Source organism: Macaca fascicularis, chromosome 16, assembly GCF_037993035.2.
Source record: "Macaca fascicularis isolate 582-1 chromosome 16, T2T-MFA8v1.1".
NCBI lineage: Eukaryota > Metazoa > Chordata > Mammalia > Primates > Cercopithecidae > Macaca > Macaca fascicularis.
The window spans coordinates 81,541,686-81,557,779 of record NC_088390.1 but is presented as its reverse complement, the minus strand read 5'-3'; positions in this window follow the sequence as shown (position 1 = coordinate 81,557,779).

Genomic DNA, 16,094 nt, shown 5'->3' with positions numbered 1-16,094 from the left:
CGTTCCTTATCCAAGGATTCTTTTTTGAGACGGAGTTTTCCTCTTGTTGCCCAGGCTGCAGTGTAGTGGCATGATTTCGGCTCACTGCAACCTCCGCCTCCCAGGTTCAGGCGATTCTCCTGCCTCAGCCTTCTGAGTAGCTGGGATTATAGGTGCAAGTCACCACGCCCAGCTAATTTTTTTTTCTATTTTTAGTAGAGATGGGATTTTATCATGTAGTCCAGGCTGGGAGTCTTGAACTCCTGACCTCAGGTGATCCACCCGCCTCAGCCTCCCAAAGTACAGGGATTATAGGCGTGAGCCACCGCGCCTGGCTTATTCAAGAATATTGAGGGACAAAATATCTATATCCATCTTCAGAACCTTAAATATACCGGTCACTGCAGTCTTTATTATTTTAATTTTTGTTTCTTAGGTTTTTTTTCTTGGTGGTGGTGGTGATTCGAGACAGAGCATCACTCCGTCGCCCAGGCTGGAGTGCGGTGGCGCAATCTTGGCTCACTGCAAGCTCCGCCTCCCAGGTTCACGCCATTCTCCTGCCTCAGCCTCCCATCTTAGGTCTTTTTGAAAGAGGTTATGCCTCTGTTGCCTAGTCTGGAGTGGTGCAGTGGTGTGATCTCGGCTCACTACACCCTCCACCTCCAGGTCTTAAGAGATCTCCCTGCTCAGCCTCATGAGTAGCTACAACCACAGGTGCATGCCACCACAGCCCACTAATTTTTGTATTTTTTATAGAGATAGAGTTTTGCCATATTGTCCAGGCTGGGCTCAAACCCCTGATCTTAAGTGATCTACCTGCCTTAGCCTCCCAATGTGCTGGGTTTACTGGCATGAGCCACTACGCCCAGCCCCTTTAAAATTTTTTTAAAATGTTTATTTATTTTTGAGACGGAGTTTCGCTTTTGTTGCCCTGGCTGGAGTCCAGTGGCATGATCTCAGCTCACTGCAACTTCCGCCTCCCAGGTTCAAGTGATCCTCCTGCCTCAGCCTCCGGAATAGCTGGGATTACAGGCATGTACCACCATGCCTGGCTAATTCTGTATTTTTAGTAGAGAAGGGGTTTCTCAATGTTGGTCAGGCTGGTCTCGACCTGACCTCAGGTGATTCGCCTGCCTTGGCCTTCCAAACTGCTGGGATTACAGGCTTGAGCCACTGTGCCCAGCCAAATTTTTTATTATTTTTAAATTAGAGGTGTAGGCCGGGCGCGGTGGCTCAAGCCTGTAATCCCAGCACTTTGGGAGGCCGAGGCGGGCGGATCACGAGGTCAGGAGATCGAGACCATCCTGGCTAACACGGTGAAACCCCGTCTCTACTAAAAAAATACAAAAAACTAGCTGGGTGAGGTGGCGGGCGCCTGTAGTCCCAGCTACTGGGGAGGCTGAGGCAGGAGAATGTCGTAAACCCAGGAGGCGGAGCTTGCAGTGAGCTGAGATCCGGCCACTGCACTCCAGCCCGGGTGACAGAGCCAGACTCCGTCTCAAAAAAAAAAAAAAAAAAAAAAAATTAGAGGTGTGGTCTCACCATGTTGACCAGTTTGGTCTCAAACTTCTGGCCTCAATCCCTTGTCTTGGCCTCCCAAAGTGTTGGGGTTTAGACACCATGCCCAACCACTACAGTCTTTTTGTTGTTGTTGTTTTGAGACGGAGTCTCGCTCTGTCACCCAGGCTGGAGTGCAGTGACGCAATCTTGGCTCATAGCAAGCTCCACCTCCCGGGTTCATGCCATTCTCCTGCCTCAGCCTCCCGAGTAGCTGGGACTACAGGCGCCCGCCGCCTCACCCGGCTAGCTTTTTGTATTTTTTAGTAGAGACGGGGTTTCACCGTTTTAGCCAGGATGGTCTCGATCTCCTGACCTCGTGATCCGCCCGTCTCGGCCTCCCAAAGTGCTAGGATTACAGGCTTGAGCCACCACGCCCGGCCAAGTTGTTTCTTGTTTTTGTCTTTTTTTTTTTTTTTTTCTTTTTCTGAGACAGAGTCTCACTGTCTCTTTGATACCCTAAGAAGCAAAGCATCCATCCATAGGATGAGTTAGAGTTCTGATTATCTACATTGTGACTTGAAAGTTACTGCTGGTTGTGGTAGGAAATAGAGGCATACCTCACAGGGACTACGGGCTTGGTCCCAGACTGCAGCACTACAATAAAGAAGATAATCTCAATAAAACGAGTCCCACAAATTGTTTCGTTTTTCAGTGCATATAAAAGTTATGTTCAGCCCTGGAAATATAGTCAGACCCTATCTCTACAAAAAATAAAAGCCAGGTGCAGTTGTGCATGCCTGTAGTTCCAGCTACTCTGAAGACTGAGGTGAGAAAATTGCCTGAGCCCGGGGGGAGGCCGAGGCTGCAATGAGCTGTGATCGTGCCACAGCAGTCTAGCTAGGTTGATAGGGTAAGACCCTGTCTTAGAAAAAAAAAAAAGTTTATACTGTAGTAAGGTATTCAGTAGCATTATGTCTTAAAAAAAAATACATACTTTAATTTTTATTTTTTGGGAGGGGGTGACAGGATTTTATTTTCTGTGTTGCCCAGGCTAGAGGGCAGTGGTGCAGTTATAGCTTACTGCAGCCTCGAACTCCTGGACTCAAGCAATCCTCCCACCTCAGCCTCCCAAGGTGTTAGGAATAATGAGCCACTGTGCCTGGCCCATACCTTGAAGTACTTTGTTTTGTAGACAGGGTCTTGCTTGGTCCACCCAGCCTGGAGTGCAGGGATGTAATCACAGTTCAGTGCAGCCTGGATATCCCAGACACCTGTATCCCTGGCAGAGAATTGCTTGAACTCAGGAAGCGGAGGTTGCAGCGAATAGAGATTGCGCTACTGCACTCCAGCCTGGGCAACAGAGCGAGACTGCATCTCAAAAAAAAAACCAAAAAACATAGTATCTGCAAAGTGCAATAAAATGAGGCATGCCTGTAAGCATGTTTTATAATGAGACTTTGGTTTTTATAGTGGTTAGCTAATTTAAAAAGTTCCTCGAGGGCCGGGCGCGGTGGCTCACGCCTGTAATCCCAGCACTTTGGGAGGCCGAGGCGGGCGGATCACAAAGTCAGGAGATCGAGACCACGGTGAAACCCCGTCTCTACTAAAAATACAAAAAATTAGCCGGGCGGGGTTGTGGGCGCCTGTAGTCCCAGCTACTCGGGAGGCTGAGGCAGGAGAATGGCATGAACCCGGGAGGCGGAGCTTGCAGTGAGCCGAGATCGCGCCACTGCACTCCAGCCTGGGCGACAGAGCGAGACTCCGTCTCAAAAAAAAAAAAAAGTTCCTCGAGGTAAAACATAATTAGAACAGAGTATATAAACTAGTTTGGAATTAATCTGTTATTTGAATTGTAGATTGTTATTTCCCTGTAAGCAGTGGTGTATGAGGCACTTTTAGGATTTCTTATACCCCGAGGGCTTTGTGAAACACTTTAAAGTCCAAAATTATCACCTAATATTTGTTTTCTTGGCCGGGTGCGGTGGCTCATGCCTGTAATCCCAGCACTTTGGGAGGCTGAGGCGGGTGAATCACGAGGTCAGGAGATCGAGACCATCCTGGCTAACACAGTGAAACCCCATCTCTACTAAATATAAAAAAAAATTATCTGGGCATGGTGGTGGGCACCTGTAGTCCCAGCTACTCAGGAGGCTGAAGCAGGAGAATGGTGTGAACCAGGGAGGCGGAGCTTGCAGTGAGCCAAGATTCCGCCACTGCACTCCAGCCTGGGTGACAGAGCGAGACTCCGTCTCAAAAAATATATAAATTATATATATATATTTTTTACTGTTTATATTTTAAAGGTATCTTATGTGGCTAAATTTGCCACAAGTTACAGAATTTAGAATGTTAAGGGAAGAATTTTTCCACATTTTTTTCTGGGGATACCCTTTGAAGTTATGTATTTGTAATTTTAACAAATATATTTGCAAAGGAGGCTAAATTCTTCTCTAGGAGAACAGGACAGATGGGTAATGGGGTTTTCTTGTTTTTTTTTTATTTTTTTGAAACAGGGTCTTCTTGCTCTATCACCCAGGCTGGAGTGCAGTGGTGTGATCGTGGCTCACTGCAGCCTAAACCTTTGGGCTCAAGCAGGCCTCCTGCCTCAGCCTCTTGAGTAGTTTGGACCACAGGCACACACCACCATACATACAAAAATACAAAAAATTGTAGGCCGGGCAGAGTGGCTCATGCCTGTAATCCCAGCACTTTGGGAGGCTAAGGCAGGTGGATCACTTGAGGTCAGGAGTTCAAGACCAGCCTGGCCAACATGGCGAACCCCATCTCTACTAAAAATACAAAAATTATCCGAGCGTGTTAGCGGGCGCCTGTAATCCCAGCTACTTGGGAAGTTGAGGTAAGAGAATTGCTTGAACCTGGGAGGTGTTGCAGTGAACCGAGATCACACCACTGCACTCCAGCCTAGGCAACTGAGCGAGACTGTGTCTCAAAAAAAAAACAAAAAAAAAAGTTGTCTAGGTGCAGTAGCTCACGCCTGTAACCCCAGCACTTTGGGAGGCTGAGGCAGGCAGATCACCTGAAGTCAGAAGTTTGAGACCAGCCTGGCCAACATGGCAAAACCCCGTCTCTACTAAAACTACAAAAATTAGCCAGGTATTGGTGGTGGGTGCATGTAATCCCAGCTACTTGAGAGGCTGAGGCCAGAGAATCGCATGAACCCGGGAGGCAGAGGCTGCAGTGAGCCAAGATTCGGCCATTGAACTCCAGCCCGGACAACAGAGGGAGATTCCATCTCAAAAAAAAAAGGAAAATTTGTCTGGGGACAGTGGCTCACGCCAGTAATCCCAGTACTTTGGGAGGCTAAGGCGCGTGGATCACAAGGTCAGGAGTTTGAGACCAGCCTGGCCAATATGGTGAAACCCCGTCTCTACTAAAAATACAAAAATTAGCCAGGCGTGGTGGTACGCGCCTGTAGTCCCAGCAACTCGGGAGGCTGAGACAGAAGAATCGCTTGAACCTAGGAGGCAGAGGTTGCAGTGAGCTGAGATCACGCCACTGCACTCCAGCCTGGGAGACAAAGCGAGACTCTTTCTAAAATAAAAAAAAGTTGGCCAGGCGCGGTGGCTCAAGCCTGTAATCCCAGCACTTTGGGAGGCCGAGACGGGCGGATCACGAGGTCAGGAGATCGAGACCATCCTGGCGAACACGGTGAAACCCCGTCTCTACTAAAAAAATACAAAAAACTAGCCAGGCGAGGTGGCGGCGCCTGTAGTCCCAGCTACACAGGAGGCTGAGGCAGGAGAATGGCGTAAACCCGGGAGGCGGAGCTTGCAGTGAGCTGAGATCCGGCCACTGCGCTCCAGCCCCGGCGACAGAGCGAGACTCCGTCTCAAAAAAAAAAAAAAAAAAAAAGTTTTTGTATTTTTTTTAGAGATGGGATCTTGCCACGTTGCCCAAACTGATCTTGAACTCCTGGGCTCAAGCAGTTCTTTTGCTTCTGCCTCCCAAAGTGCTGGGATTCTGCTTGTTTTTAAATAGAGAAGTCGCAGTATAGTATTGGGGTAAATAGGAGAAACTTAAACCACATAATTGTATTCAGTCCTTACTCTGAGGAGGAGGAAATATGAATTTCCTCTTGAGGAGGACAATTTAGGAATAATGCTCTCCATCTCTACACTTTAGAGCAGTTAAAAAGGACCCAAGAGGGTCATGTCAGACCTTAGTAGAGTGTGTGTGCTATTCTGTTAACTTTAACTTGAAATAGAGGGAAGACATAAACTTGACAAAGCCATTTTCCACATTTGAGAACTCTCAGTTTATTTGTTTAATGGCAAATGAGTTTTAAAAGGAAATAAACTCCTTGAGCTGTCTCTTCCAGTACATTGATCTGTCTTTTTTTTGTGAGGATACAGCTAAGAAAAGAATGGACAGATGCATACTAAATTTGGCCTTCGAAGTAATGGATGCAGAATGTGTCTATGAAGATGTGGTTAAGTCACAAGTGATACACTTAAGGGACACCCTGAGATGTTGGGATTGAGAAGTAAAGTTTGGGGGAAATACTTGTCCCTGCATGATTTTGTTAGTTCAATAACTTAACCAAGTTCAAAAGCACATGACTAGCATTTTTGTTTCTTTCTTTTTTTTTTTTTTCAGAAGAGTTTTTGCTCTTGTTTTCCAGGCTAGAGTGCAATGGCACCATCTTGGCTCACTGCAACCTCCACCTCCTGGGTTCAAGCAATTCTCCTCTCAGCCTCCCAAGTAGCTGAGATTACAGGCATGTGCAACCATGCACAGGTAATTTTGTATTTTTAGTAGAAACAGTGTTTCTCCATGTTGGCCAGGCTGGTCTCAAACTCCTTACCTCAGGTGATCCATCTGCCTCAGCCTTCCAAAGTGCTGGGATTACAGGCGTGAGCCACCATGCCCGGCGACTAGCATTTTCTTCTAATAATGAAATAAAGTAGAATAGAAAATACATAAGACAGGCCAGGCGTGGTGGCTCAAGCCTGTAATCGCAGCACTTTGGGAGGCCGACACAGGTGGATCACAAGGTCAGGAGATCGAGACCATCCTGGCTAACATGGTGAAACCCAGTCTGTACTAAAAAAATACAAAAAACTAGCCGGGCGTGGTGGCGGGTGCCTGTAGTCCCAGCTACTCGGGAGGCTGAGGCAGGAGAATGGCGTAAACCCGGGAGGCGGAGCTTGCAGTGAGCTGAGATCCGGCCACTGCACTCCAGCCTGGGCGACAGAGCGAGACTCCCTCTCAAAAAAAAAAAAAAAGAAAATACTTAAGACAGGCCGGTCGCGGTGACTCATGCCTGTAATCCCAGCACTTTGGGAGGCCAAGGCGGGTGGATCATGAGGTCAGGAGTTTGAGATCAGCCTGACCAACATGGTGAAACACCATCTCTACTAAAAATACAAAAAGTAGCCGGGCATGGTGGCGGGTGCCTGTAATTCCAGCTATTCGGGAGGCTAAGACAGAGAATTGCTTAAACTCTGGAAGCGGAGGTTGCAGTTAGCCAAGATCGCGCCATTGCCCTCCAGCCTGGGTGACAGATCGAGACTCTGTCTAAAAAAAAAAAAAAAAGAGAAAATATGTAAGAGTGGGCTTGGCGTGGTGGCTCTCACCTGTAATATGAGCACTATGGGAGGCTGAGACGCACCGATCGCTTTGAACTTAAGAGTTCGAGGCCAGCCTGGCTAACATGGCGAAACTCCATGTCTACTAAAAATACAAAAATAAGCTGGGCATGATGGCGTGTGCCTGTAGTCCCTGCTCCTTGGGAGGCTCAGACAGGAAAATTGCTTGAACCCAGAAGGTGAGGTTGCAGTGAGCCGAGATTGCACCACTGCACTCTAGCCCGGGTGACAGGTAAGTGAGACTCCGTCTCAAAAGCAAAACAAAACAAAAACAAACCCATGAAGGAAATACTAAGAATGTATATTAAACTATTGTGAATCTAGGCAGTTACTATTGTAGGTCAAAACCAGTCAAATATCTGCTTTTTCATGGAGTTCAAAATAATATATGTCGGCTGGGCGCGGTGGCTCTTGCCTGTAATCCCAGCACTTTGGGAGGCTGAGGCGGGCGGATCACGAAGTCAGGAGATCAAGACCATCCTGGCTAATACATGAAACCCTGTCTCTACTAAAAATACAAAAAATTAGCCGGGCGCGGTGGCGGGCGCCTGTAGTCCCAGCTACTCAGGAGGCTGAGGCAGGAGAATGGCGGGAACCCGGGAGGCAGAGCTTGCAGTGAGCCGAGATCGCGCCACTGCACTCCAGCCTGGGCAACAGCGTGAGACTCCGTCTCAAAAAAAAAAAAAAAAAAAACAAACAAACAAAAAACAAAAAAAAAAATTAGGCGTGGTGGTGGTGGGCACCTGTAGTCCCAGCTACTCGGGAAGCTGAGGCAGGAGAATGACGTGAACCCAGGAGGTGGAGTTTGCAGTGAGCTGAGATCATGCCACTGCACTCCAGCCTGGGTGACAGAGCGAGACTCTGTCTCAAAAAAAAAAAAACAAAAAACAAAATAATATATGTCTACTGGATCATACTGAAAGACACCATCTGAGATTGGTTCAGTCTAGATCGCAGAATCTAGGGAGAGTAAATTGCAAGAAGAAGGGCAGTGTAGATTGCCATTTCCTTTGGCATTCTGGGATAAGTTGAGTCTGGTTAAAATTACAGAGAGGCCAGACATGGAGGCTCATGCCTGTAATCCTAGCACTTTGGGATGCTGAAGTGGATGGATCATGAGGTCAGGAGTTCGAGGTCAGGAGATCTTGGCTCACTGCAAACTGTGCCACCTGGGTTCAAGTGATTCTTCCTGCCTCAGCCTGCTAAGTAGCTCGGATTACAGGTGTGTGCCATCACGTGTGGCTAATTTTGTATTTTTACTAAACATGGGTTTTCACCTTGTTGGCCAGGCTGGTCTCGAACTTCTGACTTCAGGTGATCCACCCTCCCAAAGTGCTGGGATTACAGGGTGAGCCACTAGGCCAGATTGATCCTCCCACCTCTTAGTCTCTGGAGTAGCTGGGACTAAAGGCAGGCACCTCCACTCCTGGCTAACTTTTCTGTTTTTTGTAGAGATGGAGTATTGCCATGTTATCCAGGCTTCTTATATTTTTTTTATATTCTTTTTTTTTTCTTTTTCTTTTTTTTTGAGATGGAGTCTCGCTCTGTTGCCCAGGCTGGAGTGCAGTGGTGCAATCTCTGCTCACTGCACGCTCCACCTCCCGGGTTCACGCCATTCTGCTGCCTCAGCCTCCCGAGTAGCTGGGACTACAGGCACCCGCCACTGCGCCCAGCTAATTTTTTTGTATTTTTACTAGAGATGGGGTTTCACCGTGGTCTCAATCTCCTGACCTTGTGATCCGCCCACCTCAGCCTCCCAAAGTGCTGGGATTACAGGCATGAGCCACTGCACCCGGCTTTTTGTTTTGTTTTGTTTTGAGATGGAGTTTTGCTCTGTTGCCCAGGCTGGAGTGCAGTGGGCGACATTGGCTCCCTGCAACCTCTGCCTCCCAAGTTCAAGTGATTCTCCTCAGCTACCACACCCGGCTAATTTTTGTATTTTTAGTAGAGACAGGGTTTCACCATGTTGGCCAGGATGGTCTCAAATGTTAATCTCAGGTGATCTGCCCACCTTGGCCTCCCAAAGTGTCTGAATTTCAGGCCTGAGCCACCATGCCCGGCCTACACCCGGCTAATTTTTTGTTTTGTTTTTAGTAGAGATGGGGTTTCACCATGTTGGCCAGGCTGGTCTCAATGCCTGACCTCAGGTGATCCACCCGCCTTGGCCTCCCAAAGTGCTGGGATTACAGGTGTGAGCCACTGGGCCCGGCCTTTTTTTTTTTTTTTTTTTTTTTTTGAGACACAGTCTTGCTCTTTTGCCTAGGCTAGAGTGCAATGGCATGAACGCCGTCTCCCAGGGTTCAAGTGATTCTCCTGCCTCAGCTTCCCAAGTAGCTGGGAGCACAGGCACCCACTACCACGCCCAGCTAATGTTTGTATTTTTAGTAGAGATGAGGATTTACCATGTTGGCCAGGCTGGTCTGGAACTCCTGACCTCTTGATCCACCCACCTCAGCCTCCCAAAGTGCTGGGATTACAGGCGTGAGCCACCGTGCCTGGCCTTATATTCTTGAGTAAAACTTTTCACTTACCCAGCAACAAATTTCAAATCTAATAGGATTCCTGTCCATATTAAAGGAAAATTATTGGCCGGGCGCGGTGGCTCAAGCCTGTAATCCCAGCACTTTGGGAGGCCGAGATGGGCGGATCATGAGGTCAGGAGATCGAGACCATCCTGGCTAACACGGTGAAACCCCGTCTCTACTAAAAATACAAAAAACTAGCCGGGCGAGGTGGCGGGCGCCTGTAGTCCCAGCTACTCAGGAGGCTGAGGCAGGAGAATGGCGTAAACCTGGGAGGTGGAGCTTGCAGTGAGCTGAGATCCGGCCACTGCACTCTAACCTGGGCGACAGAGCGAGACTCCGTCTCAAAAAAAAAAAAATAAAATAAAATAAAGGAAAATTATTAGGGTTTTAAATATTTAAACATTTTCTGATACCTTTTTTTTTTTTTTTTTTTTTGACACGGAGTCTCGCTCTGTCGCCCAGGCTGGAGTGCAGTGGCGCGATCTCGGCTCACTGCAAGCTCCGCCTCCCGGGTTCACGCCATTCTCCTGCCTCAGCCTCCCGAGTAGCTGGGACTACAGGCGCCCACAACCGCGCCTGGCTAATTTTTTGTATTTTTAGTAGAGACGGGGTTTCACCGTGGTCTCGATCTCCTGACCTTGTGATCCGCCCGCCTCGGCCTCCCAAAGTGCTGGGATTACAGGCGTGAGCCACCGCGCCCGGCGATACCTTTTAAATAGTAAGGATTTATTGCCACTTGCTTCAAAACAGTATCTTGTGTTCTGAGAATATACTGAGAATACCGGGTTTGCAAAAGCCTACTGTGAAAACTGATTACTAAGCTTTCTGAATTACAAATGGAAGACTAGGGCTTTGAATATGGTAGGAAAATAGCAGCAGGGGTCTAAAGGAAATTGAAGAGCACTTAAAAGCATGAAAAGTTACCAAGAGTATGGGCAACTGCTCATTCTGCTCTTTTAAAAAAATTATTATTATTATTTTTTGAGATGGAGTCTCGCTCTGTCACCAGGCTGGAGTGCAGTGGCACGATCTTGGCTCACTGCAACCTCCACCTCCTGGGTTTAAGCGATTCTCCTGTCTCAGCCTCCTGAGTAGCGGGGATTACAGGCACACGCCACCATGCCCAGCTAACTTTTGTGTTTTTAGTAGAGGCAGCATTTCACCATGTTGGCCAGGATGGTCTCAATCTCTTTTTTTTTTTTTTTTTTTTTGAGACAGAGTCTCGCTCTGTCGCCCAGGCTGGAGTGCAGTGGCCGGATCTCAGCTCACTGCAAGCTCCGCCTCCCGGGTTCACGCCATTCTCCTGCCTCAGCCTCCCGAGTAGCTGGGACTACAGGCGCCCACCACCTCGCCCGGCTAGTTTTTTGTATTTTTTTTTTAGTAGAGACGGGGTTTCACCGTGGTCTCGATCTCCTGACCTTGTGATCCGCCCGTCTCGGCCTCCCAAAGTGCTGGGATTACAGGCTTGAGCCACCGCGCCCGGCCTAATTTTTTTGTAACTTTAGTAGAGACGCGGTTTTACCATGTTGGCCAGGCTGGTCTCGAACTCCTGACCTTGTGATCTGCCCGCCTCGGCCTCCCAAAGTTTTGGGATTACAGGCATGAGCCACCGTGCCCGGGTTTTTTTTTTTTTTTTTTTTTTTTTTTGAGACGGAGTCTCGCTCTGTCGCCCAGGCTGGAGTGCAGTGGCCGGATCTCAGCTCACTGCAAGCTCCGCCTCCCGGGTTCACGCCATTCTCCGGCCTCAGCCTCCCGAGTAGCTGGGACTACAGGCGCCCGCCACCTCGCCCGGCTAGTTTTTTGTATTTCTTAATAGAGACGGGGTTTCACCGTGTTAGCCAGGATGGTTTCGATCTCCTGACCTCGTGATCCGCCCGTCTCGGCCTCCCAAAGTGCTGGGATTACAGGCTTGAGCCACCGCAGCCGGCCGAGATGGAGTCTCTCTCTGTTGCTCAGGCTAGAGTGCAGTGGCGCAATCTCGGCTCACTACAAGCTCCGCCTTCAGGGTTCACGCCATTCCCCTGCCTCAGCCCCCCGAGTAGCTGGGACTACAGGCGCCCGCCACTGTGCCCAGCTAATTTTTTGTATTTTTAGTAGAGATAGGGTTTCACCGTGTTAGCCAGGATGGTCTCGATCTCCTGACCTTGTGATCCACTCGTGTCGGCCTCCCAAAGTGTTGAGATTACAGGCCTGAGCCACCACCCCCCTGCTTTTTTTCTTTCTTTCTTTTTTTTTTTTTTTTTTTTTTTTTTTTGAGACGGAGTCTAGCTCTGTTGCCAGGCTGGAATGCAGTAGTGGGATCTCGGCTCACTGCAACCTCGGCCTCTCAGGTTCAAGCGATTCTTCTGCCTCAGCCTCCTGAGTAGCTGGGACTACAGGCACGTGCTGCCATGCCTGGCTAATTTTTGTATTTTTAGTAGAGATGGTGTTTCACTGAGTTAGCCAAAATGGCCTTGATCTGTTGACCTTGTGATCTGCCCGCCTCAGCTTCCCAAAGTGTTGAGATTATAGGCGTGAGCCAACACGCACCTGGCCAGCGGTGGTTTTAAAATGGAATCTTAATGGAAACCTGGTATTGTTTTATGAGGACAGTCAAGAAAAAGGTGACAAAGGACAGAGGGAGAGAGGGCCAGGATCTGGGACCCTCTGCCCAGTTTTAATCACAGCTGCTTTGCTGTTAATTCTATTTTATATATATGAGTTTTGCTTTCAGAGAAGTTCAAGAGGCTGGGCACAGTTAACTCAAGCCTGTAATCTCAGCACATTGGGAGGCAGAGGTGGGAGGATCCTTTGGAGCCAGGAGTTCGAGAGCAGCCTGAGTGACATAGCAAGACTCTGTCTCAACAACAACCAAAGCCAGGTGTGGTGGCATGTGCCTGTAGTCCCAGCTACTCAGGAGGCTGATGTGGGAGGATTCCTTGAGTCCAGGAAGTGGAGGCTGCAGAGAGCTGAGATTGTGCCACTGCACTCTAGCCTGGGTTATTTAGAGCAAGACTCTGTCTCAAAAAAAATAAGTTTAAGAAACACTGCTATAGGTCATGAAGAAGCTGTTAGACCATTCCTTGTCATCAGAATTAATCTTTCTTCTGTTTCCTTTGATTTTTTGGTTAACTTGAGAACTTAAACAAATATGCCAAATAGGCCAACAGCCTTACTCACTTGTTTGTTTTACATACATTTGCTGTGATTCATAAATCCGATTAGATTAAAAGGGTTCTCCTGGGACTGATTCCTTACCTTTGTAGCAAAGGTTCTCAGCCTAAGCTGTAAATGAGAATTACCTGTTTAACATTTTAAAGATATCCATGACTAAACCCTCACCCCAGAAATTGCAATTTAGTAGATTTTGGGTGGAGACCTGGCATTCATTTGTATTCTTCAAAAATTTCATAGGTGATTCTGATGTGCAGCCAGGATGGGGCACTTCTAATAGAAAGTTTTCTGGTTTTTTTGAGATGGAGTCTTGCCCTGTCAACCAGGCTAGAGTGCAGTGGTATGATCTGGGCTCAGTGCAACCTCCGCCTCCCAGGTTCAAGCGATTCTCCTGCCTCAGCCTCCTGACCAGCTGGGACTACAGGGGTGTGCCACCACACCCAGCTAATTTTTGTATTTTTAGTAGAGATGGGGTTTCACCATATTGGCCAGGCTGGACTTGAACTCCTGACCTCGTGATCCACCCACCTTGGCCTCCGAAAGTGCTGGGATTACAGATGTGAGCCACCTTGCCTGTCCAGCATGTACATTCTTATATTTATCTCATTCCAGCCCTCATAATTCAGAACAGGTGTCAGAGGCGTTTGAACCAGAGCAACTCCATCTTGAATAAGTTCTGGATAAAATAAGGCTGAGACTTAATGGGCTGCATTCCCAGACAATTAGGCGTTCTAAGTCACAGGATGAGATAGGAAGTCAGCACAAGATACAGGTCATAAAGATCTTGCTGATAAAAGAGTTTTCAGTTAAGAAGTCAGTCAAAACTCACCAAAACCAAGATGGCAATGAGAGTCATCCTAAAAATTAGCAGGGCGTGGTGGCGGGCGCCTGTAGTCCCAGCTACTCGGGAAGTTGAGGCAGAAGAATGGTGTGAACCCGGGAGGCAGAGCTTGCAGTGAGCCATGATTGCGCCACTGCACTCTAGCCTGAGTGACAAAGCAAGACTCCATCTCAAAAAAAAAAAGAGAGTCATCCTTACTGCTACAGCCTCTCCAGCACCATGACAGTTTACAAATGCCATGGCAACATCAGGAAGTTACCCTATGTGGTCTAAAAAGGGGAGAAACCCTCAGTTCTGGGTATTGTCCAGCCCTTGTTTAGCATATAATCAAGAAATAACTGGCTGGCGCGGTGCCTAATGCCTGCAATCCCAGCACTTTGGGAGGCCGAGGCGGGCGGATCACAAGATCAGGAGATCAAGACCATCCTGTCTAACACGGTAAAACCCCGTCTCTACTAAAAATATAAAAAATTATCCGGGCGTGGTGGCGGGCACCTGTAGTCCCCACTGCCTTGGGAGGCTGAGGCAGGAGAATGGCGTGAACCTGGGAGGCAGAGGTTTCAGTGAGCCGAGATCACGCCACTGCACTCTAGCCTGGGCGATAGAACCAGACTCTGTCTCAAAAAAAAAAAGAAAACTATAAAAATGGGTAACCAGCAGCCTTCCTGGCTGCTCTACCTGTGGAGTAACCATTCTTTTGTTTCTTTACTTTTTTTTTTTTTTTTTGAAACGGAGTCTCGCTCTGTCGCCCAGGCTACAGTGCAGTGGCATGATCTCAGCTCACTGCCACCTCTGCCTCCCGGGGTCATGCCATTCTCCTGCCTCAGCCTCCTGTGTAGCTGGGACTACAGGCGCCCACCACCATACCCGACGAATTTCTTGTATTTTTAGTATAGATGGGGTTTCACCGTGTTATCCAGGATGGTCTCGATCTCCTGACCTCGTGATCAGCCCGCCTCGGCCTCCCAAAGTGCTGGGATTACAGGCATGAGCCACCGCGCCCGGTGTGTTTCTTTACTTTCTTAATAAACTTGCTTTCACTTTATAGACACTTGCTCTGAACTCTTCTTCGTGATATCCAAGAAACCTCTCTTGGGGTCTGGATTGGGACACCTTTCCAGTAACACAAGTGCTGTTAATCCCTTTTTTTTTTTTTGAGAAGGAGTTTCACTCATTTTGCCTAGGCTGGAGTGCAATGGCACGATCTCGGCTTACTGCAACCTCCGCCTTCCGAGTTCAAGCGATTCTCCTGCCTCAACCTTGTGAGTAGCTGGGATTACAGGTGCATCACCACGCCCAGCTAATTTTTTTAATATTTTTAGTAGAGATGGGGTTTCCCCATGTTAGTGAGGCTGGTCTCGAACTCCTGACCTTCTGATCCGCCCACCTCTGTGTCCCAAAGTGTTGGGATTACAGGCGTGAGCCACCGTGGCCGGCCTGCAATCCCATTTTTTTTTTTTTTTTTTTTTTTGAGACGGAGTCTGGCTCTGTCACCCAGGCTGGAGTGCAGTGGCACGATCTCGGCTCACTGCAAGCTCCGCCTCCCGGGTTTACGCCATTCTCCTGCCTCAGCCTCCCGAGTAGCTGGGACTACAGGCGCCCGCCACCTCGCCCGGCTAGTTTTTTGTATTTTTTAGTAGAGATGGGGTTTCACCGTGTTAGCCAGGATGGTCTCGATCTCCTGACCTCGTGATCCGCCCGTCTCGGCCTCCCAAAGTGCTGGGATTACAGGCTTGAGCCACCGCGCCCGGCCAATCCCATTTTATAGAAAAGAAAAATGAGGCTTGACGGCATGAATGATGTACCAGTGTCTTATATTGGGAAAAGGCAAAACCATAACTTCGGTCTTTTGATTTCTCGTCTATTGTAGCATTGCCTCACCAAGCTATCTTCTACTAGACTGCAAGGAAATAAGTACAACCTGAAAATGTAAGCCAAAGGACCCTGTGAGTCAAGTCCAAACCCCTCATTTAACATACGAGTATGTGATTGCTTTCTAAATAAGTGTGATAATAAAATGGACTATCACTTTGATGACTTGTATATTGAGCCAAGCAGTTTACATCCATGAGGTCATTTAGTCCTCAAAACTCCATGGACCCCAGGTACTATTGTGTGTTTATTTCAGAAAGGTGAAAACTAGTGCTCAGAAAAGGTAAGGGTTGTGATTCCAATCCCAATTTCTCCCATGAGAGTCTGAGCCAGCAACCACTATACTCCACTACCTCCTAGTTGGTAATTATATGATTTCTGAGGAAGGCATGCTCACTGACTAGATTGGTCTGATTTTTTGTTTTCTTTTAAGGTTTTGGAAATGTAGGCTCAGCCATTTAAGAATGGGAAGATTGGACAGGCGCAGTGGCTCACGCCTGTAATCCCAGCACTTTGGGAGGCTGAGGCAGGCAGATCATGAGGTCAGGAGATCGAGACCATCCTGGCTAACACAGTGAAACCCCATCTCTACTAAAAATACAAAAAATTAGCCGG